Source organism: Pelophylax lessonae, assembly GCF_965119305.1.
Source record: "Pelophylax lessonae genome assembly, chromosome: 4".
NCBI classification, from domain to species: Eukaryota; Metazoa; Chordata; class Amphibia; order Anura; family Ranidae; genus Pelophylax; species Pelophylax lessonae.
In genome coordinates, this window is record NC_138771.1 from 319,602,316 (window position 1) to 319,625,845 (window position 23,530).

The window sequence follows — 23,530 nt, forward strand, 5'->3', positions numbered from 1 at the left end:
TTAAATGTGTAAAAACACAGACAAGAAAAACCAAAAACAAAAACAAATAATTATTGTACTTACCTGAGTCAGACAGGGAAGTTAAAGTAGAATTATAGGCAAAACTTTTTTTTTTCATTTTGGATAGGATAAGGGAGGGTTATAACCAATCAGATTTTTTTTTTGCCATCTCTGCCTCCATGTGGAAATTTCCCTTCACTTTCTGTCCTATTGACAAACAGGAAGTGAGTGGAAATCCCTGTAAATTAAGGGAATTCCTTGGGGACCCCCAGGTCACCAGAACTGGTGTCCCTATCGGAAGATTTCCCCTCTATTTATTTTCTAGGGACAACCCAAAATGTGGGATTCTCTTACATACAATTTCAATGATAATGGTAAACAGGACAAATAGATAGGGTGAATCTTCCGAATGGGGACACAGGCAGCAATAAAAACTGAATGATGTTCTAATCTCTCTCCACTCTATCCAAAACTAAAAAAAAAAAAAAAGTTTTGTCTTTAGTTAAACTTTAATATTAGACCCAGAAAAAAAATGCTTGCTGTAAAACAGTACCAATGTTCCATGATGTGCATTAATCTTATTTACACATAGAGATTTTTTCATGTATCTTCTCTGCTAGTATATTTTTAAATATGCTTTAAAATTCTGCTACTTTCAGGTTTCCTCCTTACCCTGTATTAAAAGTTCTACAAACCCCCTGTTGTCAGAGTTTCAACATATATTTATGTCATATCTCTTAAAATGATTCTGGTGGTTTTTGCTTCAAAACATTTTTTACAATTAAATTTGCAAAGAGTGTGGGAGATTAAGAACCACTGTTAGAATCTATTCTTATCTGTGTCTTTGTTGGGGAGATTTTCTCACACTTCTGGAGTAATTAAGGGTAATCTCTTCAAATAAATCACAGATAGCAATTAAACATTTGTTTTGGATTGGGCCGTGGCAGGGTTACAACCACTTTTCGGTTTTATATTACTGTCTTTGTTCCTGTTGGGGAGATTCATTCTCATATACTATTTTACAGAAGAGAGAATTTCCCCATTAGGACAATATAAAAATTCCCAAGCACAACAAAAAGCCTGTTTAAACAGATTCAACTTTTTTTACTTTTGCCTGTCTCCAACAGTGACATAGACAGAAATAAAAACCTACCAGTGGTTCCAACCAACTATCCAAATGAGATGTTTGGTTGGGAATTCTGTTTAACCACTTGCCGACCACCCAGATTTACTGCGGCAGGGCGGCTCGGCTGCGCATAGTCACATAGCACGACTTGATCATGAGCACTTGGTCCTGCCAGAGATTAGACACAGCGGGAGCCAGACCGCAGGAGTGCAGACTCGATCGCCACCAGCCTCCTGCGATCTTCAGGGAAACTGACAGGAGAGCCACCTGCCTATGTAAACAAGGCAGGCGACTCTCCTGTCAGACAGGCACAGTGAGATCGTGTGTCTAGGCTAAGTTGGAACACTGATCTCTGTGTGCCTTTCACAGAGCCCCCCCCCACAATTATTAAGCACAATAAGGTTCATGCTTAACCCCTTTGATCACCCCCGGTATTAATACCTTCCCTGCCAGTGTCATTTATACAGTAACAGTGTATATTATTTTGCACTGATCACTGTATTGGTGTCACTGGTCCCCAAAAAGTGTCACTTAGTGTCAGATTTGTCCACCGCAATGTTGCAGTCCTGCAAAAATTGCTGATCGCTGCCCTTACTAATAAAAACAACAAAAAATAAATAAAAAAGTCCAAAAATCTATCCCATAGTTTGTAAATTCTATAACTTTTTTTTTTTACCAAAAATATGTAGCAGAATACAAATTGGCCTAAACTGATAAGAAAAAATTAGATATTTTACATTTTTGTATTGGGAATGTTTTATAGCAGAAAGTAAAAAATATAGTGTTTTTTTTTTTTCAAAACTGTCACTCTTTTTTTGTTTATAAAGCAAAATCTAAAAATTGCAGAGGTGATCAAATATCACTAAAATATTTGTGGGGAAAAAAGGACATCAATTGTATTTGGGTACAGCATTGCACAACCGCGCAATTGTTAGTTAAATTAACGCAGTGCCGAATCACAAAAAATGGCCTGGTCATTAAGGGGGTAAAACCTTCTGGAGCTGAAGTGGTTAAAAATCTAACCTGCGCATGAAAGGCTTTCACTTGTTATGGCATTAATAAGGGAAAAATAATGTATCAGAGACAAGTAAAATACAAACTTCTTGCCCAGTACCGGTTTCCTTGTAAGTTCGGGGAGCTAATTTTGTTAATTGCAAAAGAGTTAATAGACCGTGCTCAAATACATAAATAAAGCATAACAATAGTGATCACATTAGTCCATAAGTGATTGTGAATCTCCTTAAATGACCAAAAAAACAACCAAAAAACAACATAGTGAATCTGTGTATAAATAAAGATCAATTCATATGTGGAAAAAACGTTTCCTTTTCCTTTGTGTTGAATCACCCGTGCTTACACAGAAAGGTGTAGCCTCCACCAGGTTCCTTCACCAGGGCCTTATACACACACTAACTGCTTACCAGATAGATTTGACCCCCATTACAGGCAGTCGATTTAGGCACCAGTACAGAAAACTGGCGATCCTTCTTGGGATTCTTCTCACCAGGTTCATAAGAACATGTCAGCAATCAAACAGGCAAGACGGGAGAGACAAGAAACTTCTCATGTTGTAGTAGATTAAAATATCATTTATTCAAACAAAGGTAGACTTACAATTGTAGTAGTCCACATTCAGCCAGTCAAAAACACTCAGGAGTGATAATTCAAGCAGGGGACGCCATTCCTCGTTCCACCTGCATTCCAGGTACCGGAAGTGACATATAGCATTCCCTAGTTCCGACGCATTTCATCAGCACGTAACTGACGTCCTCAGGGGACATGTCTTAGTGCATTAGTGAATAGCACTAATTTTTTTTACTGATTTTGTAAATTGTAACCTAACAGGGTTGATTTGATAAAGATATAGAGGCTGTTTGTTTGGTAAGGTGAATGTTTATTGAGCTTAGTAAATAGGGCTATGTTGTGTTCCCTTTAATTGGCCTTTGACCATGTCCTTGCACAAAAGCTAATTTTTTTCACTTTCCCTCACTCATAATTCAGTATTCAAAGTAACACAGCTTCCTTATTTACTAGCATAGCCTTTTTTTTAATTAGGGTGCACACCTCAAAGCTCAAACACATGTGTGTGTGTGTGCATATGTCATATATACTGGCAGTGTCAGTAGTGCAGTGGATGGTGTCAGTAGGGCAAAGATTGGTGTCAGTAGGGCAGTGGATGATGTTAGTAGTTTTTATTTGTTTTATTTTTTATTATTTTTTACAATTGTATTTTTTCATTGTTTTTTTTTTCAATTTTTTTTAGGAGCCCCATTAGGGGGCTTTGGTGAAATATCAGGGATCTGCACTACACAGGGGGATTAGGCTGTCCCCAGGCACACCTGTCACACTCTGTGCGCATGCCTATGTTTACTAACATTTAGCTTGTTTAACCCACAACCTTTATTGCATTAATAAACCAACCACAATTGCCGCTCAAAATCGTGAAGAGCAAGTTCACACAAAGTTACAATTTTAAGCTCTGCTGGTGATCTGTATTCTGACTTCAGTTTTTCTTTCAATTATTTGATAATTGGAACTCATGTCCACTACTACTACTACTATCTCTTAAACTCTCTCTTTCTACTGTTTCTTATCTTCTGTTTCTACGTTTTTCTATGTTTACATATTTTTTGTCTCTTTTCTCCATGCATATTATTATACAAGTCATTTACTACTGCACTGGTTACATAAGCATTAAGGACCACCCTACGGGCACTGCTTCTGGAGATTTTTTTTTTTTTTTCAGTGTAATTATCCTTCACTATTTGTTTCCCCTAACCCATTAATTGTGCCCATTTTGACAATATCAACCTCCTAGGGTTAGTGGTTCCTTCTGAGAATTTTTTCTTTTTTCAGGGCAATTTCCTTGATACTTTGATGTCAGTTTTCATGCCTGTTATACTTTATGTACCAAGGAGAACTAAAAAATATATGTAACCATAATTTAACTGATAATGTAAATATTAATACCAAAAGCTTTTGAGTTTAAGTGCTTATAAACGTTCATACTTGGAATGGTTTCATTAGTCATGCTAAATTGGAAAAGGAATCAAGTCTGGCAGATGGTAAAGTTCAATAAAACTGGTTCATCTCAATATGTAATAATTATAAACTCTAACATGTTGGCTGAGGCAATGTTTTCACAAGCCTCACTCACTATTTTATGTATGTTTTATTGATAAGATACGCTGCCAGTCAACTTCATATTCTGAGTAAATATGAGTCTTGTGCGTCTCAGCGGTGTCAAGAAACAAAAGATTCTTTGGCATGGATTTTTCATTATATATAACATGCACTTGGGAGCTGTATATGATTCATACCAGCATGATCCTGTTCAGATTCTAAATCTAATGGTTATATTATTTTCATAATGCATATCAAAACAGAGAAAGTAAAAAAAAAAAAAACCTGAGAAATAGGAATATTATGTAAATACAAAGACACCCATCCAAATAGTTATATTTACAGATAGGCATTCTGACTGCTAACCTGGTGATTATCCAATTGTTTGAATGTTTTTTTTTTTTTTTTTAAATAAATGCATTACTATTTTCTGCATATTACATGTAATGTGCACCTTTTTGGGTTTTGTGATTAGCAGATCCCAACACAATTGGGTATCTGTTAATTACAAAGATCTCAGAGTTATTAGATTAGATTAGATTCAACTTTATTGTCATTACATATGTACAAGTACAAGGCAACGAAATGCAGTTTGGATCTAACCAGAGTGCAATAACAGCAAGTGCAGGAAATACAGTTTTTACATGATTTACATAGATAAATAGAATGATAATATAGACTATAAACAGTAATTTAACAATGTATATATACTATAAATGTAGTATACAGGTGAATATAAATGTGCTAAGTTATGCAACTATTAGAGATCAGTACAATGTTTGACCTACTGGGGAATCACATTGTATGTGTTTTTTTTGTTTTATTTCCAGCATCTGTTTTTACAGAGCCATTTAAAGGTCCAATAAATGGTTTAAAACACACAATGCAACATTAACATTTACACACAAATTTACTTAAATGCCATTTTTTAAAATGTAAAATTTGCAGAGTAATCTATATTCATGTACAGATATTACACTACAGTACAAATACCTAAGTTTATTTTATAGATATCTCACAAGAGTAGAAAGAACCATTCATGGCAGTCCCCTCAATATAGGGCAGCTCACAATCCTATTGAACCGACTACAATCACTAGGCCCAATTTGGTCACACTCTAAGTAACCTAGACATTTCACTTTTAAGAGGACACCAGTACACCTGGTGGAAAATCGCACAGACACGAGTAAATTTACTAAAGCCATACAGTTGTTCTTTCTTGTAAGAGACAAGCTCAGGATCTCAGCTTGAAGACATCAATCCTAACCAATGCATCTGCTCATATGTGCCGCTTCTGAAAACATTTAGGTTTTCTATGTTTATTTGCATCAAATGAAAGGTAGGGACCCACTTCTGGTCCACAAACAACCGTTTGCTTGCAACAGGATATTTGCATTAAAATTCAGATGAGAATAAGATTTAACAAAGTATGCATAGAAAGCTAGCATGATAGAACAAGTCAGAAATTTGTGTCATGTTACCTTTTCTTTATTCTACTTCAGCTCAACGCAATCTATAATTGGTAACCGTTCAAAGAATGGATTGCATAATATTTTTAGTCTGAAATCGGGTATCTGTTAATCGCAAAGATCTCAGAGTTATGCAACTGTTAGCGATCAGCACAATGTTTGACCAACAAACACTGGGGAATCACCCAGGGGTTGCTTGCAGACAGGGAATCACCCAGGGGGTTGCTTGCTGATAGGGAATCACCTTGCTGATATGGATTTGCATTGGACAGTCGTTACTGCACACGTAGCCATTATATAAACAGCAAGGGGACATTTGAGGTTTAGCGCAGCCCTGCAGTCTAATTGCCCATCTAAAGTGTCTGCTCTAGTATGAAGCTGAGAAACCAGGAGGAGCTGTCCTATCATTCATGGTGCTGAAACAGATACACATCCCTGGCAGGTTCAGACACAGCTTTCATTTCCCCATCACCGTCTAGATTATAATACACCATCCTCAACACCACAAGCTAAGTACTGTGCCTGATTTCATAATGAAACACATGCAGCTGGGCCTACACGACCAATGCTTAGTCAAACATTAGACCGATCGCTATTAAAATATATGAACCTACCTCACAGAGGAAGGATATGGATGCTGCTAGGGAATGTTACTGCGTTCCTGAGATGGAGTCAGAGCTTGTGGCTTTGTATTTTTCAGTCTTTTTGCTTGCTTTCTCTTTCTGTCACTATATTTCTGTGTCTCTTTACCACTTAACGGCTCTCCCACTCCTGCTCTGCAAGAAAAGGTTTCTAAAAATAGCTCGCTCACGCCTGGCAGTGAAACTAGCACATCCTTTACATTGCTTGAATTTCAGGCATCCACTCTCCCAGGCAGACCTGCGCTCTCTCGCCCTGATGCTGTCTCTTTCTGTGTACCTTGTAGACTAACAGCTGACTTGTCTAGCCCCAGACCTTATCTTTCCATGCAAAGGAAAGAGAACCTAGTAAGCCTATTTTTATAGTAGTGGAAGCAAGGGGTGACAAACAAACAAAATAACGTTGCTTTATTTTATATATATATATATATATATATATATATATATATATATATATATATATATATATATATATATATATATACAGTATATAGCACTCCCCCCTTGGGAGCTGGTGAAGATGGATTCCCCTGGGTTACCCATAGCAACAGTTTGTAAAACCTTATCACTTAGTACTTGGCTCAGTCAATGAACAGTCCAGGGGATTTTTATTTATAATTGGGATGGGAGAAGGGATGAGTGGGATACTCCAACTTGACAACTATGCACAAATCTTGAGGACTTCTAACTGGATTGAGTGCAGCAAGGCCGCTGCTTCACCTTGCCACTGAAGTGAAATTTTGAAAGGCGAGCTATTCCTTAGGTTACTCTTCAGGGTCTTACTAGGCACCCCCTTTTTCACTTGCTTTGTATGCTAGCTTTTGTCCACTGACCCTACTGGAGTGGTCCCCTTCCTAGGTAGACCCCTGGCAAGCTCCCGGGTACTCACGGACACTGTTTTTCCTCCGGTCACTCTGCCTTCAACTTCACTGTCAGTATCCTGGACCTCCTGGCTCAGCATCACACTCTGGCTCACTAGGCCGACTGCCTGTAACCACCTTCCTTACTGACAGGAGGAGAGACAGCCATCACCCTCCTCCTGGGACCTGGCTTCCTGCCCAAAAGACCCTTGTCACATGTGTCCCCGGCTTTTATGATCAATCCCAGGATGCACTGCACTTGTGCCCCCCCCCCCCCCCACTGGGACTGCCACTGTCCAACAGGCTCCCCTCTTGGATACAGTGGGGAAACTCCCTCAGACCAAATGAATCACACCCTGGACACATGTAACAGGCAGAACTAACAATCAGACTCTCCTGATGAGCAGGCAGAGCCAACAACTAAGCTTGTACCTAGCACCTGTCTAGGAGGGTGCTATATATGTATATGTATATATATATATATATATATATATATATATATATATATATATATATATATATAATGACTATGTCTTACAATCCCTATGATTAAAGCAAGCACAGTTAAATGAAATACACATACTGTATGACATAACGTATACCTTTATTATTACAGAGGTTGCTCCTTAGCTGATTGCAGTATAATACCTGGATTATGTATGTTGAAGACATAGCAACATAGTCAGGGCTGCCATCGGGGGGGGGGGGCAGCCCCTATACATGTGCAGAGCCCAGGCGTTCCAAGGGGCCTAGCCACCCATGATGGTATAGGCATGGCACAGGTGATGGTACAGGCATGGCACAGGCATGGCACAGGTGATGGTATAGGCATGGCACAGGTGATGGTATAGGCATGGCACAGGTGATGGTATAGGCATGGCACAGGTGACGGTATAGGCATGGCACAGGCATGGCACAGGTGATGGTATAGGCATGGCACCGGTGATGGTACCAGCATGGCACAGGTGATGGTATAGGCATGGCACAAGCATGGCACAGGTGATGGTATAGGCATGGCACAGGTGATGGTATAGGCATGGCACAGGTGACGGTATAGGCATGGCACAGGCATGGCACAGGTGGTGGTACGGGCATGGCACATGCATGGCACAGGTGATGGTATAGGCATGGCACAGGCATGGCAAAGGAGATGGTATAGGCATGGCACAGGTGATGCTACAGGCATGGCACAGGTGATGGTACAGGCATGGCACAGGCATTGCACAGGTGATGGCATAGGCATGGCTCAGGCATGGCACAGGTGATGGTATAGGAATGGCACAGGTGATGGTATAGGCATGGCACAGGTGATGGTATAGGCATGGCACAGGTGACGGTATAGGCATGGCACAGGCGATGGTATAGGCATGGCACAGGTGATGGTACAGGCATGGCACAGGCATGGCACAGGTGATGGTATAGGCATGGCACAGGCATGGCAAAGGTGATGGTATAGGCATGGCACAGGTTATGGTACAGGCATGGCACAGGTGATGATACAGGCATGGCACAGGTGATGGTATAGGCATGGCACAGGTGATGGTATAGGCATGGCACAGGTGATGGTACAGGCATGGCACAGGCATGGCACAGGTGATGGTACAGGCATGGCACAGGTGATGGTACAGGCATGGCACAGGTAATGGTATAGGCATGGCACAGGTGATGGTATAGGCATGGCACAGGCATGGCACAGGTGATGGTATAGGCATGACACAGGCTGTGGTGCAGGCATGGCACAGGCATGGCACCGGTGATGGTATAGGCATGGCACAGGCATGGCACAGGTAATGGTATAGGCATGGCACATGTGATGGTATAGGCATGGCACAGGTGACAGTATAGGCATGGCACAGGTGATGGCACAGGCATGGCACAGGTGATGGTATAGGCATGGCACAGGCATGGCAAAGGTGATGGTATAGGCATGGCACAGGTGATGGTACAGGCATGGCACAGGTGATGGTACAGGCATGGCACAGGTGATGGCATAGGCATGGCACAGGCATGGCACATGTGATGGTACAGGCATGGCACAGGTGATGGCATAGGCATGGCACAGGCATGGCACAGGTTTTGGTATAGGCATGGCACAGGTGATGGTATAGGCATGGCACAGGTGACGGTATAGGCATGGCACAGGCGTTGGTACAGGCATGGCACAGGCATGGCACAGGTGATGGTATAGGCATGGCACAGACATGGCAAAGGTGATGGTACAGGCATGGCACAGGTGATGGTACAGGCATGGCACAGGCATGGCACAGGTGATGGTATAGGCATGGCACAGGTGATGGTACAGGCATGGCACAGGTGATGGTACAGGCATGGCACAGGCATGGCACAGGTGATGGTACAGGCATGGCACAGGCATGGCACAGGTGATGGTACAGGCATGGCGCAGGTGATGGTATAGGCATGGCACAGGTGATGGTACAGGCATGGTACAGGCATGGCACAGGTGATGGTACAGGCATGGCACAGGTGATGGCACAGGTGATGGTATAGGCATGGCACAGGTGATGGTATAGACATGGCACAGGTGATGGTATAGGCATGGCACAGGTGATGGCATAGGCATGGCACAGGTGATGGTATAGGCATGGCACAGGTGATGGCACAGGTGATGGCATAGGCATGGCACAGGTGATGGCATAGGCATGGCACAGGTGATGGCACAGGTGATGGCACAGGCCGGCTTCAATCACTTACCTTCTGACGGCGGCAGGATGGTGGGATTCCGGGAACCGTCCACGGCGCTGCTCGTCTCGTCCTCTTCAGTCTTCTGTCTTCCGATCGGTCTGGGTGGCGGGAAGCGGTGACGGTGCGTGACTGACGCACACACCGACACCGCCCCCATTGCGACGTTAGCGATCGGATGTCCTGGATGATGATTGGTCCAGGCTGGAGCCTGGACCAATCACAGCCAGGATATCACGAAGGTGGGGGTGGCCAAGCGCTCTTTCCTGTGCCCAGGTTACGCCCCCAGAAGGCAGCCAATCAGCGCCTCTTCTGGGTCGTAAACCCCACCCCCCCCCTTTAGCTACCACATAGGCCGGCGAACCGATTTTTTTATTTTTCATAACTTTATTGTTCTTTTTGTCATTTTTTTTCCCTTTTTTTAGGGGGGGGGGGGGCGGCGCACTGGCACCCCCTATGCACGGGCCGCCACTGATTGGGATGTCTTTTTGTTGGATTGGGCAGTCTTTTTGCTGAAAATATGAGGCCGTCTCTTTTCTGGATTGGGCTGTCACTTTACTGAATATATGGGAATGTCTCTTTGCTGGATTGGGATGTCTCTTTGCTGGATTGTATGTCCCTTTGCTGAATATATGGGGATGTATTTTTGCTGGATTGGATTCATTTTCACATATTAGGTTGTAAGAGTGTTAAAATAAAAGTGGGTGCACTGAAGGACTCGATGGGATGGCCAGCGGGCGGATTTGGTGAGACAGCCAGAGAGGCGACCCTGGGAAATGTTGGTTGTCAGGCCCAGCCTAAAGCTGTGTAAAGGGCCCCAAAATTTCTGATTGCTGCCCTGAACATAGTGGTTAAGTTTGAAAAAAAAACAATAGTCTATCCAGTTCAACCTGTGTTGGTGTGCGTGTCAGTGATGATAATAATTTCCCATATCCCTGTATATCGTGTTCTTTGGGATGCACATCCAAGAGTCTTTTAAAAGTATCAATACTCCTCGCTGTTACCATCAATTGTGGAAGAGAGCTTCACATTTCTACCGCCCTGACAGTAAAAAAAAAAAAACCCTACACAGCTTGAGGTTAAAGCGCTTATCCTCCAAACCCATTGTGTGGCCACATGTCCTCTTACACTCCCTGAGACTGAATAGTTTTTTTCCTATGCTGGATTTACCATTGAGGTATTTGTAAATCGCTATCATGTCCCCTCTCAAGCGTCTCTTCAGCGAAAATAAATTAAGTACTTGTAGTTGCTCCTCATAATTGAGTTCCTCCAATCCCCTATTTAGTTTTGTTGCCCTTCTTTGGACTCTTTCCAGGTCCAGCACATCCCTTCTGAGGATTGGTGACCAGTACTTGATGGAATACTCAAGATGTGGCCGGACCAGAGTTTTATAAAGTGTCAGGATTAAAGTTTTATCTCTGGTGTATATCCCCTTTTTTATGCATGCCAATATTCTGCCGGCTTTGGCAGCTGCAGCTTGACATTGCATGTTATTGTTTAGTCTGTCTTCCACTAGAACCCCCAGATCTTTCTCCATCCTTGATTCCCCCAGAGGTTCCCCCTAGTGAGTAGTTTGCATTTTATGGTTTTAGCCCCCAAGTGGATTACTTTAAATTTCTCCACATTAAACCTAAATTTACCGTGTAGTTGCCCACCCCATTATTTTGTTCAGGTCTTTCTGTACGATTTCTATATCCTGGGTGTCTGCATCAATCATAATAGTTTTCATAGTTACAGTAGCCACCTGCTGTACTTCACCACGAGTGTATCTTTTATACAATTAAAGAGGATCTTCACTGCATTTAAACAACACACACCAAAAATGCTATTTGATTAATTAATAATATTCAAAACAAACTCCCCCATCCATCCATGTCTCCATGCTTTATTTTGTTGAGAAATCACTTTGAAAAAAAAACCCTTTAGCATTTCTGGCTGTGGCCATCAGTAAGGGCGAATGATTAATTTAGCATTTACTTCCTAGAATCTATGTAGCTTTACTGAATGCAGGAGAGTGTGCTTAGCTGAGAAAACCCTTCCCCTCCTGAAGACTCCTGTGATGTATGACATCATTTGCCTAGGCAAGAGTCCAGGAAGTAACCGTGTAAAAGTGTAAAAAAAAAAACAGTTTAAAACAAGTAATTATGATATACCTTCCTATCTATTTGCTAATGCTAGTAAAATAATCAATGTTGATTGGGAGAGTGAAGTTCCGCTTTAATGGGAAAATACATGTAGTCTACAATATCAGTGTGTAGATATAAATAAATACACTTTCAACTTTGTTGTGCAACCTTCTAGATTAAATTGCTCATATTAAATGCTATCATATCTGGTTTAAAGAGACATCTAGGAATATAAAAATGACTTTAGGGTTTAATTTTTTATACACGATTAACTTAATTACTTCCATACCGGGCCTATTCTGGCACTCCTCTTCTACATGTAAAAATCATCATTTTTTTTGCTAGAAAATTACTCAGGACCCCCAAACATTATGTATTTTTTTTAGCACAGACTCTAGACAATAAAATGGTGGTCGTTGCAACATTTTATGTCATGAATTAAAAAAACAAAACACTAAAGTTACCCGGATTTTTTTGTATAATGTGAAAGATGATGTTATGCTGAGTAAATAGATATCTAACATGTCACACTTTTAAATTGCGCACACTCGTTGAATGGGGCAAATTTTCAGTACTTAAAACTTTCCATAGGCATTGCTTTAACCCGTTTAGAGTTACAGAGGACGTCTTGGGCTCGAATTATTGCTCTGGCTCTAAGGTTTGCGACGATACCTCACTTGTGTGGTTTGAACGCCGTTTACATATGCGGGTGCAGTGTATGCATGCGTTCGCATCTGCGTGCGAGCACGTGGGGATGGGGGCACTTTACATTTTTAATTTTTTTATTGTTTATTTTACTTTTAATTTTTATTTTAAAACTTTCCCTTTAATTTTTTTTTTATCAATTTTATTATTATTACAAGGAATGCAAACATCCCTGGTAATAAAAATAGGGCATGACAGATCCTCTTTCGGAAAATATGTTGGGTCTATAAGTCCTTACATCTCTCCTCTAGGCTGGAAAGCCTAAGGTAAAAAGAAAAAAAAAATGATCTCGGGCTCTCCAGCCGACTACACGGCAGTGTTTACAACTGCTGGGGCCAGATGTGACGTCATAACATCGGTCGGCTCTATGGTAAACTTCAGCCGCAGGCCAGATTCCTTCTCTGGCTCGTCGATCACACAGGCGAGCTGATAGAAGCCTAGGAGAGAGGCGGGGGCGCTATGATTGTTTTTACTTTGCGGGGAATCACTGGCAGAAAAGGATGATATCTGAATAATGCCTGCAGCTGCAAGCATCATTCAAGTTTAACCACTTAAACTCCAGGATGTCATATGACATTCACCTAAAGAGAAGTGGTTACCCTGCATTCACTATATCTCCTCTCCTACAGTACACAGAACATGGAAATGCAATTATTTTAGTAATTTAGTAACTTTTCTCATCCGCAGTATATAGCAGTCTTGTGACTTCTATCAGTGTGTGATAAAGCTTGAATGAGGAGTTTTTATTCTACTCTGACTGTCCTTTGAAGCTGCAGGACCCCTGACCCTCTGTCTGGACAGTACTGATTGTCCCTCTGCTGATCACATGCACCCTCCCAAGAGAAAAAAAAAAAACTCTCTAGCAATACAAACCAAACTGGGCATGTGCAGAGAGACTCCAAGGCTCTGTACTATCAGCAGATGAATTGGGGACAGTGGTAGAAGGGGAGGATCAGAGAAGACAGGAACAAACAGCCTTTTTACACAATGCAGAAGGTTAACCCCTTAGGTTCCACAGTGAGTATAACAAGCATGCTTTATGTCATGTACTGACGGATTTTACTGTTGTGGGTTTAGTAACACTTTAAACTCATTCTGCCAAAGAGTCAAGCTCATTGTATTTACAGTTTTACACATTGTTAATATCATACTGAAAAATGAATTTGTAAATATGTAAATGCCACCAATATTTCAGAGTTGGCAGTTTTTAGCTACACTATACACACCAAATCTAATTCTAATAATCTCCTCCTCACACAGAATTTGTGCATTGCAAAAAACTGTTTCACACACTGTACTGGTGGGACAAGATACTAACTTTTTAACCGGTTCCAAATCACCCCACGTACACATACTGCAGCAGGACAGGTCTTCAGTGCTAAATCATGTACCTGTATGTCATTTCCATTTCCCGGTCTGGGGCGCGTATGCCCGCGGCCGGCTACCCGCTCTCGTTGTGATTGGACTCAGCGAGAGCCAATCAGCGGGTCAGGTGGAGCTGCTGTCTGCCAGCACCACATTCCCGAGAGAGGCAGAAAGGCGGTCTGCCTATGTACACAAGACAGATCGCCGTTCTGTCAGAGGGAAAGATGGAGATCCTATGTTTCTGATAAGCAGGAACACAGATCTCTGTCTTTCCCCAGTCAAAGCATCCCCCCACACAGTTATCAAGTAAAGGAACACATTTTACCCTTTAATCGCCCCTGATGTTAACCTCTTCCCTGCCAGTGTCATTACTACAGCGACAGTGCACTGTATTAGTGTTACTGGTCCCCAAAAAGTGTCACTTAGTGTCAGATTTGTCCGCCGCAATGTTGCATCGCTGATCTCCACCTTAACTAGTAAAAAAAATAAATAAATAAATAAAAATTCCATAAATATATCCCATAGTTTGTAGACGCTATAACTTTTGCGCAAACCAATCAATATATGCCTATTGGGATTTTTTTTTTTTTTACCAAAAACCTGTAGCAAATATATATTGGTCTAAATTGATGAAGAAATTTGATTTTTTACATTTTTTTTATTGTGTGCTTTATAGCAGAAAGTAAAAAATATTATTGTTTTTTTATTTTTCAAAATTGTTGGTCTTTTTTTGTTTATAGCACAAAAAATAAAAACCGCAGAGATGATCAAATACCACCAAAAGAAGGCTTTATTTGTGGTAAAAAAAAGGATATTTATTTTATTTAGGTACAACGTCGAACGACCACGCAATTGTCAGTTAAAGTAATGCAGTGCCATATCGCAAAAAATGGCCTGGTCATGAAGGAGGGTAAACCTTCTGGAGCTGAAGGGGTTAAACTAGTTTTATTGACCACTTTATGATACTCTGACTTCTGCACACACATGCAATCAGCATAGTTGCCAACATTTTAAAAAAAATTCCAGGGACACTTTGCAGCACAGCTATCAATTACCACACCCACTTCCCTGAAGCCCCGCCCACTCTGCATAATTATTCTCACCTACTTATCAGATTATAGTGTCTACTCCAATATAGAAAGAATTACAGGAAATTAAAAAGGGAATTTCAAACTTAACCTTCCTAGCGGTATTCCCGAGTGTGACTCGGGGTAAGATTTTAGTGCCAAAAGCGGTAACCCCGAGTCACACTCGGGGTAGCGCTAGGAAGATCGCTGGATGCTGGAGGAGGTTTTACTTACCTTTTCTCCGGGATCCAGCGATGTCTGCGAGCGGTGTGCGGCGGCGGAGCTCTCTCCCGATCGTCTGCGAGCCCCGGCTTCCGTCTCCGGCGACGTGACGTCCGCCGGGGGGTGGAACCGGCGGCAAATTCGAATGTAAAATGCACCAAACACACTGATATCGTTCAAAATAAAATAAAATCACATTACATTACCCCCCAGTGCCCTTTCCTGCAGTTTTACTGTACTTTTTATGTAAATATATGTATATATATATATATATATACATATATATACAGTATATATATATATATATACATATATATACAGTATATATATACGTATATATATACACATATACATATATATATATATATATATATATATACACACACACATATTATATATATATATATATATATATATGTATATATATATATATATATATATATATATATATATATATATATATATATATACACACGTATATATATATATATATATATATATATACACACGTAATTCTTGTGAATGAGCAGCCCAAACCAACTGTATACATTATATATATATATATATATATATATATATATATATATATATATATATATACGTATATATATATATATATATATATATAATATATGTATACATAATATATGTATACATACATATATATATATATATATATATATAATATGTATAATAAATGTATACAGTTGGTTTGGGCTGCTCATTCACAAGAATTACATGCTTTCAGCACCTAAAATAATGGTACCGCTTTCAGCACCTAAAATCCAAAAGAATCATACCGCCAGGGAGGTTAAGGCCACAGTAGCAGAGTTGGAATAATTCTCCCATTCAGTTGCACTACTTCTGCCTAACATTTATAGGCAGCCTGATTAACAATATAAATTACCTGGGACAGGCTCCTATTTGCAGGGACTGTCCCAGGAAAAAAAGGGACAGTTGGCAAGTATGAATCAGGTATGCTTTAAAAACCGTCATCTATACTGAATGATCTCTTGCGTCTGTGTTAAAGTTCTTAACTTTGCATGTCTTTTGTAAAGTTTCCCAAACATTTATTATCATGATGCAAATGATTTGATGCCACCATGAAACATTCTACCTGTGACGTAAAACAGTTTCTACGGCGTTTGATGACAAAAAGTATTTTTGTAAAAAAACTAGGTTGCGGATGGTAAATTCTACCAACCTTTGTTTTGGAGAGGCAAGCTTAACTGCCTATAAGACCCTTTTTTTGGTCATGCCCCTTTGGACTGGCTGCAGTATACAGGCCGAATGTAGGCCGGTTTCTATTAAGACGGCCAATGCCACCCGACATTCGGTCCTTGTGTACAAGGCTTAAAGAGGAAGTAAACTTCCCTCTTTAAGTTTTACCTGTAGGTAAGCCTATATTAGGGCCTACCTATAGGTAGTGTAAACATCTCCTAAACATGCACCGTTTAGGAGATATTTACTGAGCTAGCAGCCAGTTATGTCACTGTTTTTCTGTGTATAGGCAACCTTCACAGGACTTTTCCTACGTTGGAGTAGATACACTTTCACAGTGCTGTTTATTTGCCTTTATTTTATCGAATTTATTTTTTATTTTTTTATTGTGTTAACTTTTACTGTGTTTCTCAAATAAAGCTTTTTCTGTGTGATAAGGTCTTTTTTAATGATAAAGGTGAACTCAGATACCGATCCCCATAGCATGTGCTCAATTTTTTGCAAACCGATAATATATTCATTTTTAAAGAGGAACTTCCATCTTTAAGTTTTACCTTTAGGTAAGCCTATATTAAGTCTTACCTATAGGTAGTATAAATATCTTCTAAACATGCACCGGTTAGGAGGTATTTACTGAGCTAGCAGCCAGTTACGTCACTGGCACATGCGCTCTGAAGGAACGGCCACCTGTGTTGTTTCTTCAGAGCAGTGCGCCGTGACTGGTGGCTCCCAGAGTGACGTCACTGCGGCTCCGGCCAGTCACAGACCCAGGGCCGCGTACCCGGAAGGAAGACTGGGTAGAGATGAACGCTGCTTCCAAATTGCATTGCTGGAATGCTTCGTTTTCAGGTAAGTTTAACATAATGTGCTAGTATATGCGGTGCATACTAGCACATTATGCCTTTGCCTTGCAGGTAAGAAAAAAAAAGCGCAGCGGTTTACAACCGCTTTAAGGTTTATATATACATTAATGTGTCTTTTTCTTCCAATCTCTGACTTTTGTACACCTAATCCAAAAGTAGGGCTGAATGGATATGACTCTGATCAGCTTTTGCAGCACCAAAATAGGATTATAACTTTTAATCTAGATAGACCAGAGAAAGCAAATAGCATTGAGAGGTTTATAGTGATAAGCCTTTATTTAAACCTGTTACTACAAAGCTGTTTATATTCACTGATAGCAGATGGTACTGGTGTTTTATAGCCTAAAGTCTAATCATATGATACTATAGTTGATTCAAGCTGCCAAATAAGTGATCCCTTGGCACCCTCTGTTTGTAGCATTTGAACATCTAGTTGAAAGAAAGGTATTAATAATTTCAAATTTTTTGTCTGCTACCATGCAGGTAGCATTGTTTACTGTTTTACATCTAAAATCTAACATGACACTCTAGCTTCTGGCATAAAACTATTTGTATAGACATACAACAGAGAAGAGAGAAGGAAAATATATTTTATTTCTCAAAGGAGCAATAAATTATAGTTTAAAGTTAGGCGCATAGACACTTGGCTCAACTTGTTCATGCCTGTAGCTAGGGTAGGGAAGCATACAGACGTCAACAAGACAAGGGCACACCAACCTCGTGCATTACCACAAAAAAAAAATTGATTAACCACTTGCCGACTGCTCACAGTATATTTACTGCGGCAGTCAGCCCCTCACAGGCAGAGCGACGTAGATCTACTTCGCTAGCCTGTGAGGGTCTAGGGAGCGAGCACGCGCCCCCGGAGGTGCGCTCCCGCGTGGTCACGGACCCCCCCCCCCACGCGTGTGACCGGCGGACCCGATGTCCGCCGGTCACTCGGCGATCGTCGCTGCAGAGGGAGAAAGTCAGGCGGCTAGTGTAAACAAGCCGCCTGTCATTCTCCCCTGTGTAGAAACAGTGATCACACGGTTCTACTATGTAGGACCGTTGATCACTGTTTCTACAGCTCAAGCCACAGCCAATCACAGTTAGAATCACGCCCCTAGGGACACACACAGCCCTTCCCTCTCAAATAAAGTTAACCCCTTCACTACCAGTGTCATTTTGCAGTAACAGTGCATATGTATAGCACTGATTACTGCAGTAATGTCCCTGGTAACACCAAAAGTGTCAAAAATGTCAGTCAAGGGTCTGATCTGTCCGCCGCAATCTCGCAGTACTGCAAAAAAAATCGCAGATCGCCGCCATTATGCGTTAAAAAAAACAACAAAAATGACAAAAATCTTTCCCTTTGTTAGTAACTTTTGCGCAAACCAATCAAATTACGCTTTTTGTGATTTTTTTTTTACCAAACATATGTAGCATAAAACAAATTGACCAAAAATGTTAAAAAATTTTGATTTTTACATTTTTTTTTGGGGAATTTCATATTAAAAAATGTGAAAAATATTGCTATTTTTGCAAAATTGACGCTCTTTTTTTGTTTATAGCGCATGATCAAAAAATTGCACAGGTGATCAAATACCACCAAAAGAAAGCTCTGTTTGTGGGAAAAAAAGGACGTCAAATTTGTTTAGGTACAGCGTCGCACGGCCGCGCAATTGTCCGTTAAAGTCACACAGTGCCGAATCGCAAAATAGGCCCTGGTCAGGAAGGGGGTAAAATCTTCCGGGGCTTAAGTGGTTAAAATCCAAAAAGGTAGCATAAATTGTATTGACAAACGTAAGATGTATACACGCATGTAAGAAATAATGACCAATTGCCTCCAGGATACTCCTATACTGCTGGATGACGTCCACAATGGTCTGGCTGACTTGTTTCGAGGGAGAACCCTCTTCTTCAGAGCCAAAGGTGCTTGAGTAGCCCTGAGAAGAGGGTTCTCCCTCAAAACGCGTCAGCCAGATCATTGCGGACTCCATCACGTCATCCAGCAGTATAGGAGTATCCTGGAGGCGATTGGTCCTTATTTCTTACATGCGCCAATCATTCACAGGAGAGGTAGAACGGCGGTCAGCCTATGTAAACAAGGCAGACCGCCATTCTGTCACAGAGGAAGATAGAGATCTTGTTTTTCTACTAAGCAGAAACACGGATCTCTGTCTTCCTCCAGCCAAGCCACCCCACACACAGTTAGAAAGCATACCCTAGGAGCACACTTAACCCTTTGATCGCCCCTGATGTTAACCCCTTCCCTGTCGGTGTCATTAGTACAGTGACAGTGAATTTTCTTTAGCACTGATCACTGTATTAGTGTCACTGGTCCCCAAAAATGTGTCAGTTAGGTGTCCAATTTGTCCGCCGTAATGTCACAGATCTCTAAAAATCACTGATAACTAGTTATTACTAGTAAAAAAAAAAATCAATCAAAATTTCATAAAAATATCCCATAGTTTGTATATAACTATTCCGCAAACCAATCAATATACACTTATTGGGATGTTTTTTACCAAACATATGTAGCAAAATACATTTTGGCCTAAACTGATGAATACATCAGATTTTGTTTTCATTTTTTTATTGGGTGTGTTTTATTGCATAAAGTCAAAAATATTGTTTTTTTTTTTTCAAAATTGTCGGCCTTTTTTTGTTTATATAGCACAAAAAATAAAAATCGCAGAGGTGATCAAATACCACCGAAAGAAAGCTCTATTTGTGGGAAAAAAAGGAAATATATTTTATTTGGGTACAATGTCCCATGACCACACAATTGTCAGTTAAAGTAATGCAGTGCTGTATCACAAAAAAATGGCATTGTCATGAAGGGGGTAAAACCTTCCGGGGGTAAAGTGTGAGTTTCAACTTCCTCAGGCATAGATAGACATGCAATGATCACCTGATATGGTGCAAAAGGCCAGTTGAGTACTATTAATGTGCTAAAATTGAGTTTCAAGTACCAATAAGCTTAATATATTGTTATACCTAATAAAGTAATTGTAAATCTGTTTGGTCAGTTTTGAGATCCATGCTTCCCAGACAGCAGCCCACTCACCAACGGAGCAGCACAACTTATGGCTTTATCCCTCCGCTTTACTCTCCTGTAAGCACGTTTGGACAACACTGTTCTCTGATTGGCTCAGAGTGCCAACGCACCCTCCTTTTCCACTGAATATTGTATTAAGTCAAATCAACTGACAGAAAATACCACCTGAAAACATGAAGTAAAGAAAGAAAATAGCCTGTGCTGACTTTAGCGACAATATGACTAAATATGACTTTTATACATTAGCATTGTTCTTAGATGTCTTTGTGATCTACAACCCCCCCCCCCCCCCATGATAGGGAGAAGAGGAAAAGGTGTGAAATTCCTTAGTCCTGTCCTAGGGTGACTATGCTGCTCTTCTATAGTTACTGTATGGTATATGATTGCTGTCACCTAGACAGGAAGTATGCCATTGGCAGGACCTCAATGTTAAAAAAAAATTAAAAAATAAAATAAAAAAAAAAAGAAAACAAATGCAGCCACCACATCTAAGAGCCGCAATATATTGAATGTTTGTTTTAGAAACCCTGGACTTCCAATGCAATATAGGAGTAGTAGGAGGCTTTACAGCACCAAGCAAGGCTTAAAGGGATTGTAAAGGTTTTTTAAGTTGAATGCATTCTATTCACTAAGATAAAAAGATGTCTGTGTGCAGCAGCCCCCTCAGGCCCCCTAATACTTACCTGAGCCAGTCTTTATCCAGAGATGTTGCAGGAGTTGTGACGCAATTGGCTCCTGCTGCTGTCAATCAAAGTCAGTCAGCCAATCAGGAGAAAGAGGGGGCGAGGCCGAGTCAAGGCTCTGTGTCTGAATGGACACAGGAAGCTGTGACTCGGCTTGGGTGCCCCCATAGCAAGCTTCTTGCTCTGGGGGCACTTAACAGGATGGAGGGGCCAGGAGCTTCAGAGAGGGACCCGAGAAGAGGAGGATCTCTCCATTTCTTTCTCTTCTTTTTTTGGTCTTTTAATTTTAGACCTTTATAGCTAAATCAGTTTTTTTTTCTTTTTTCTGTTTGTTCTTTTTCTGAAGGACAGGGGCCTACTGAATTTTAGCAATGGGATATTATCCCTTTATTTTTGTAGTTAGATTGTTTTTATCAATTGAGCAATCTAATTAAGGCGCCTTAATTTGCTGATATGGTACATTTTGTTCTCCTATATATATCGGGCAGAGTATTAGGACTTTGGACAATAACTATGGTATGAGCTCGCCTTATTATCGATATATTAATGATATGTAATTTGAAACAGTTTCATACTATGCAGTTAAAATGATGTGTGCCTGATATTTAAATGTTTGGTGTCTATATTCTTGTTTCAGTATGTTTTTGTATTATTTAGGATGGTTTTTGGAAAAAGTTCTTGTCTCTTTTTTTATAACCTTTATTTCTCTCACTAAAATAAGATTATAAACAAAAGGGGGTCTGTGATGTGAAGGGGGAGGGGGTGGGTTGAGGACACTGATGAAAAAGGGGGTCTGTGTCTGTGATTTCTGCACTAGCACAACACAGGTCTCTGCAAGGGCAATATGTGTCCTATTCACACTGCAACAGCACCCATGAGTGCAGGGCAGAGCAGTGCAGTGCAAAATGCATACTGTTTCTATGCACCAAAACTGAGCTGTGATGCATTTAATTTAGTTTTGACATTTCAATAAAGTTGAAAAAAAAAGACAAAGCGTGATCTGTGTGTGGGCCCTAACGGGGTGTGTGTGGGCACTGTGACGTGCATGTCTGGCTCTCCTGAGCAAACTGACGTAGGGCTACGTCGCTCGCCCAGGAGCCTCTAGGGGACGAGCGCGCACCGCCGGAGGTGTGCTACCGCCCCCGCTTGTTCCTTGACATCCCCGCGCGAGTGACCGGCAGCTCCGATGTCCACCGGTCACTTGCGATCTCCCGCTGGAGAGATAGAAAGACAGGAGGCTAATGTAAACACAGCCGCCTGTCATTCTCCCTGATCTAACTGCAGAGACTACACGATCCTGCTATGTAGGATTGTATGTCTCTGTGGTTACATCACAAGCCACGCCCCCCCACAGTTAGAATCACACCCCTAGGGATACATTTAACCCACTGATCACCAATAAAGTTAACCACTTCCTTGCCAGTGTCATTTTTACAGTAACAGTGCATATGTATAGCACTGATTACTGTAGTAATGTCACTGGTACCCCCAAAAGTGTCAAAAATGTCAGTCAAGGGTCCGATCTGTCCGCCGCAATGTCGCAGTCCCGCAAAAAAAAATCGCAGATCGCCGTCATTACTAGTTAAAAAAAAAACAATAAAAATGACATAAATCTTTCCCATAGTTAGTAAACACAATAACTTTTGCGCAAACCAATCAAAATACGCTTATTGCGATTTTTTTTTACCAAAAATAAGTAGCAGAAAACAAATTGGCCTAAAATGTTCAAAAATTTTGATTTTTACATTCTTTTGGGGGGGGAATTTCATATAAAAAAATTTGAAAAATATTGTTATTTTTTTTATAAATTGTCGCATTTGTTTGTTTATAGCGCAAAAAGTAAAAATTGCACAGGTGATCAAATACCACCAAAAGAAAGCTCTGTTTGTGGGAAAAAAAGGACGTCAATTTAATTTGGGTACAGCGTCGCACGACCGCGCAATTGTCCGTTAAAATCACGCGGTGCCGAATCGCAAAATAGGCCCTGGTCTTTGAGCAGCCAAATCCTCTGGGGCTTAAGTGGTTAAGTACCCCTGGTGTAGAGTATGTTCACTTTCCAAAGTGAATTTTTGGGTCACTTTGTGAATGAGGTGAATCTGGGTTCACTTTGTATACCTAAGCATGTGTTAGAACAATAAAAAAAGCAAACAAACACAATTTCTACTTTAATTTAATTGGATGATTAGAGCCAACACAGCTTCACTAAGGTAATTGAAAATCAGTTTAGCTTAGTGAATAAGGTGAAGCTGTGCGGCCGTTAATCATCCAATCATGTGCAAGCAAAAATCCTATTTTTTTTTTTTTTTCAATTCTTCTTGC

General features: G+C 40.7%; 1 protein-coding gene across 1 annotated transcript in view; it reads right to left on the bottom strand.

Moving 5' to 3' along the window:
* The window catches only part of CPLX2 (complexin 2), a 366,962-nt gene extending 360,447 nt beyond the window's left edge, over window positions 1–6,515 (bottom strand). Inside the window, exon 1 of the mRNA XM_082254100.1 lies at window positions 6,333–6,515. The gene's annotated coding sequence lies outside the window, so the exon portion shown is untranslated. The remainder of the gene's footprint in view (window positions 1–6,332) is intronic.
* Between the last annotated feature and the right edge of the window lie 17,015 nt (window positions 6,516–23,530).